The sequence below is a fragment of the Malurus melanocephalus genome, unplaced genomic scaffold (assembly GCF_030028575.1).
Source record: "Malurus melanocephalus ecotype Western Australia unplaced genomic scaffold, MMel_1.1 scaffold_529, whole genome shotgun sequence".
Classification (NCBI taxonomy): domain Eukaryota; kingdom Metazoa; phylum Chordata; class Aves; order Passeriformes; family Maluridae; genus Malurus; species Malurus melanocephalus.
In genome coordinates, this window is record NW_026623761.1 from 90,818 (window position 1) to 96,961 (window position 6,144).

The following is a 6,144-nucleotide window of genomic DNA, read 5'->3' on the forward strand; positions in this document are numbered from 1 at the left end:
GGAACACACCCTTCCTCTAACTCTGTTCTTCTGAACGTTGTCAGAGAATCTGTCAATGTGCAGAAAAATGAACGTTTCCTTTTCACATAGGCTTGTGCAGGGTGAGGAATTTCTCCTTAATATGAAATGATTGAAATTAATTTAGTCATCCGTGCGTTCTCTTGAAATAACAATTTCTGTAACCTATTCATTGAAAGAAAAAAAAAAACAGCTCTTGGTGACTAATGCTGATTGTACTGTGAGGTTTTCAGCAGATAATTATATTTAAATATGTGGGTTTAAGACTAAATAATTGAAGCAAATTAATGCAAACTAATAGAGTTGTTTGTACACGGAAGTAATTTCTTGAGGGAAGGACTGTGGCAGTTGTTTCATTGATTGTTTCTTCTGTTTGCTTGAAAACATGTTTTAAATTGTGACATTAAGTAAAACTAATTGTAGAAAAAAGGTGTGAAATTAAGACTGAGTTTGTTTTTTTGAATCCCAGTACAGTCTTCAACAGACTTACTCAAGTCCAAAAGAAGAATCAGGGCTTTTGTCTTCACATCAAAGCAACTTTTGAACCTGATATTTCACTTTGCAAAGGAGTTTTTGATAGACCATGTGGGACTACAAATAGCAAAGATGAAAAGCTGTGCATCTAAGCCACTGTAATTGCTATCTATGAACTGATGTGTATTCTGGAGCTGAAATGATTTGGACAGTGACCATRTTATACCTCTCCCCTTGGATTACTTCATAGAAAAATACATAAAACACAWGTCAGTTCTTGTGGAGTGATCTGGGCCTCACAGGGCAGGGTCTGTGCAAGAAGTGTTCAGTGCCACCTCTAAACAGCAATTCTGATGTTTGCACCAGAGTTTTATGGCAGTTCAGTTCATCTGAAAATGATGCAAAATGAATGTAATGAAGAATAAAAGGAATGGGCTTTCCTTCTTGTACCAAAGCACAGCAGCAAGTGGTGGGAATCACTTTGCCTTGTTTTAGCTGCCMGCAAAAATAGAGTTGCTCAAGAAATTGAGAAAACTTCCCATGTACAGGTTTTTTTTTTTGTTTTATGGGGTTCTTTTTTAATATTTGGGTTTTTTTTTGTCCTTTTCTCCTAAAGGTACCCTAAAATTTGAAAAACTAAAAGTGCTCATGCTGAATAGATTTGAAAATGGAATACATTGTGTGTAAGATTTTGATTTAACCCAGAGGTCACACATTTTMAGCTGTTCACACTAATAATGTTTTCACCAGGTCTCTGCTTCAGTTTAAGCTTTAGGTGCAAAGAGTTTGGTGAACCAAATCAGAAAATTTATGACAGTAATGRAACAGTGAAGCTGAGAAGAAAAAAACATCAAGAAGCCACTGGAAATAAGTACGAGATGGGAGAGACTGGCAAATCTTTGTGTCATACAATGAACTCATAACACTCTGTAGCCACATTGGAAGAGCAAACAAAAAGTCACCAATAATTGTTACAAGCAAAACAACATCTTGCAGAATTAATGGAATTATGCCCAGCGTTAGGTGAAATCAAGGGTTTAGGCAATCTAGGGTAACTAACACCAAAGAGTCATGGGTTTAATGTCAGTCAGTCATTACATGTTAGTTCCAGTACATCTGCTTCAAGAGATGCATCCATCCAGACACCCTTCAAAAAGAGAGGAAAGATTTTAAGCTCCTTCTGCAAAGAAAAAAGAAATTTCCCCCTTTTTTTTTTTCTTTTCCCCCAAGAGCTTTTTAAATTTCTAAAGATCCAAAGACCATTACAATCATTAACTCTCCCAAGACTCAATGGAGGCTGGCAGAATTATACAAAGTGTACAGAAAAATTGTGTCATGAACTTAAAGGCTAAATTGTGGAACGGTTTGAACTTGTGACACTACCTATGTCAGTACTCATCCAGTCAAAATTATCGTGGGAGGCTTGCCTTGAAATTTGCCTTTCCCAGGACTCAGGAATTTTATCTGCCTTTGTGACAGGTGCCATTAGGGCTCTTTTACAAAAAGAAACAGAGTTCAGGGGGTCTTTCACTCTGCCTGTGACTGCTTTATGATTTGGATATTGCTGAAGAGCCCTCCTTATGCCAACACTTTCCCTAATAATGACAGAAAATCCTCTCCAGAGCTGGCCCTGGGAGTGCTTTAGATCCCACCTCCTGTAGACAGGTACCAATTTTGGCTTTSACAGCATTTCTGGAGCATTAACCACAGCAATGCAGATGTATCCATAAGGTTGGATTTTCAGAAGGAGCGAGCAAGAAATGTGTCAGAAACACACAAAAAATTGGAACAAAAATAGATGTTCCTGTCTGAAMTTCTAGAAGACAGCAAAGAGAAAATAGAAAGAGCTGGTTTGGCACAGTTCTTACAAAATGCACCTAGTAATTCTGCATTAATGGGAGACCAATAGTTTTTCTTAATTTTGGTTGCACCAAAGTGGTTTTCTGTTTTGCTGCCCTTAGCAAACTTGAAGCAGTGACAGGTATCTAAACGAAGAAACAAAAAGTTTAATAAAAAGAAAGAAAAGCATTCTGTTCTATTTCAAATAAAGACTCATAATGTTTCGTATTCCTCATATTTTTTCTTATGTTCCTTATGGATATGTAATTAACATTGCAGTCTTTTTTAAATTTATGTATTTCCTTGAATAGTAACTCTTTTCAAATGTGATCCATGAGACTGAGATGGATATTCCTTGCAGAAAAGCACAAACCTGACAATTTTAGTCCTGTAGTAAAATATTGCAGGGTTAACCAGGTTTATTATTCACTAGTTAAACTCTGGAGAGCCAGAAGGTTTGGCAATTCCTGCAAAACCTTCAAGCACAAAATCCTGTGTCTATCTGAATAGTGTGAATGGTCAAAAGGAGAAGAGATTTTTACTGTGGATAAAACTGAATATTTAAAACCTAAAGAAGTTCTGAAATTGCCCTTGGTTGAGTCTAGTGTAGGAAATTACTGTTTTTTTCAAATGTCTTATACAGTCAKTGCCTGGGAATGGAGCTGAGCAATGAACTTATTGTGTATAAGATTTTTTTTGAGTGATGCTCAGACTACTCTATGCTTAGGAAAAAAGCTATCAGTGGTGAGTGTTTCAAGATGAAAAGCTAAAACCCCCATGGGTCTAGGATAAATCCCAGAGAAATCCTGTKCCCTCCTGAGTGAAGGGAGAAAGGAGTGGATGCTGTGGTCGAGGCTGGGGATGGATGAGGACAGTTTGTCCATTTCAGCCCTGGTGTGTCACCTTTTTCCTTGCAGCAGAGGACATGAATCAAAGGTGAAGGAAGGAGGTGTTTGCTGTATCACAGGCACCAGGTATCTCTGATAACAGGATTTTCTGCCTTGGTCTTCTGTCATACAATAGGAGGAATCTGCTGGCAGAGAGAATTGCCTCCCCCTCCTCTCTCTTTCTTCATGAACTGCAGATGAGAAGCTCTGGGGTGAAACTTCCCTTGAAAATCCACAGGATGACCAGAAAAGTGGGCCAAAATTACCCCTTCCCTTTAATCAATACTCCAAAAAGTAAAGAAGTAGCTCTTGAAAGGAAAGAAAGAGTCCACTTCCTAGCACCATCAAGGGGCAAGAATGATGTGCTGTTTTCCTGCTGCTTGGAACCAGCTTGTGGCCTGTTAAATGTGCTGCTTTTCAAGATGCTGCAGACTTTTTGCATGCTAGTTGTTCTAAATGCCATTACAAAATACCTCATATTTTCCACRCAGCACATTGGCAACCAGTATGGGTAATACACTTTAGGGAGGGGAGGTGCTTATGAGTTACAGGGCTTCACTTCTACATAACCAAGTCCTTTATTTGACAGTGATTCTTAATGTTACTGAACCTCAGCTCTCATCTCTGAAAAAGATAAAGCCAGTGTGTTCATGCAGGCTCTCCAATTCATGCAAAAACCAGCAGACTCCACAAGACAAAGCTCCCCTAGAAAAATCACCACTCAGTTTGGAAAGTTAAATTACAGCCCTCACCATAAGCATTTATTACTGAACCAATGATTATGCCAGTAGAAGTCATAACCGTTTAGGTATGAAGGCCTGCAGCCAAAATGTTGATGCTACTCTTATTGTTGTGTGACCTTTCCTGTGTTTCCAAGAAAGCTTTGCTGTGCTCAGAAGAATCTCCTGACCTAAGCTTTTAAAAAGATTGGCAGACTCTTCTGAGTGGGAGGCTGCATGAGAGCAAAGGATAAATATTTGCAATACAATGGAGATAAAGAGGGGGCTGGAAATGTTACTGCAGCATCAAGGCTTTATTTTACTTTTGAATTTGGGTGAGTGCCAAAAGGACTAAATCAGCACACTGGAAAATGCAAGAATGAACTCTCTTTAAAGAAAAAGATAAGCTACTAGCGTCAGGAGTACAAATTTTATTCTGAACATGATTCTTGGAATAATTTCACATCTGAACCTGAAGTAATACTAATGGAAAAAAAGTATTGTGTTTTTATTTCCAGCCGATATATATCTGCCTTTATAATTTACATAAGCCTTGTAGTAGAATATTAACTTCCATTATTTATGAATCTATTGAACTTTGCAAGGATGTACTGACAGTTGAAGGATTATAATTTTAAAGGCAGTTCWGTTCACATCATAAATATCCTAAAAGGTCACACACTACCTTACAGTATCATCTGAAGGACAAGGAGCTTAAAGGTGGAGTGGTTTCTGTCAATTCAGAAAAWGTTCCATCAACATTATTGTTCTGGAAATCAACATGTTCCAATTTATCACCCTGGGGGAATACTTTTCCASACAATTTTGTGAAATGCTGTGCTCCCACGGGAATTGTGTCACTSTGTGGAGTTGTGGGGTCCCTCCTCTTGGTTCTCATCAGGCTTCTTCACTCTGGGGTTAAAGAACAAACTGAAATCACAGTATTCATACAACCTGGACATTGTAATACCAAAATAAACCAGCTTCTTAGAATCTTTGTTTCACGTGTCTACCCACCCTGGAAGTACCAGAAATATATAAAAAAATGCACCCAATATTTTCTGACAGTTAGGTCAGCTCAAAGTTCCACTGACTGGAATAATACGATTTCATTTGTACCCTCACCGAATCATGGAATATACTCAGGATATCCAGTCCAAGGATTATCCAGTCCAATTTCTGGCCCTATCCAGGACATCCCCAAAATCACCCCATGAGCCTGAGAGTGTYGTCCAAACACTTGTTGCACTCTGTCAGGCTGGTGCTGTGAGCACTGCCCTGGGGAGCTGYTCCAGTGCCCACCCACCCTGTGGGTGARAAACCTTTTCTCAAAATCCAACCTAAACCTCCCCTGACTCAGCTTCATGCCATCAGTAACTGTTAATTTCCTGCTCCTTGGTAATCCAATGGCAAATAGTGACATCATTTCCAATTACCTCTTTTCAACAGAGAGGGGGAAATAAAGCATTTATTAACTCGCTGTAATAAAATAGATCATACTGAAAATACTGGAGTATTTCACTGCATTAAAAAGGGTGCCTATAAAATTTCTTGTTAACTCWGTTTTATACCCTTGAGTTATCTGTTACAATAAAAAGTACTGGGACAGATTTATAAGAAGTTTTCATTATAAAGATGCAAAGGAGACTGACAAATATAAACTGATGCACTTTGGCTGGAATATCAAGTTTTTCTAAGAGAGTTTTAAACAGCATGTTACATTCACATTCATTGCAGCAACGAAGGACAGGGCCCAATTTCTATATGACTCAAATACAGACTTCCTTTTGCTCACCACTGAGTGAAAGACAGAAAACACCCATTTTTTTTTTTTATTTTAACAATTCCCAAATGTGAGTTTCTCACACTGTATCCCYGTTTCATATGATTTAAAGGACTGGGGCAGAACAAAGCAGTAGCTGCTGTCAGTCTGTGCACTGCTGGGTAATGTGTGCTAACAGAGCTGGCATCAAGATGAGAGCCTGTTTTTTATGCTGCCTGGCTTAAAACAAACTCACCTATTCAAATATGGGGAGCTGAATTGTCCCTATTCATGAAAAAAATTGGCAAAATTCTTTCTCAAGCAGATAAACTCCATGATTCTTTTAGTGCTTTCATTATCATGCCAAAGACAAATTGTTTTTGTTTTTTTAGGAGCAAAACACACCCACATTTGAAAGATTTCTGGCTTGGGGTTAATTAAAATG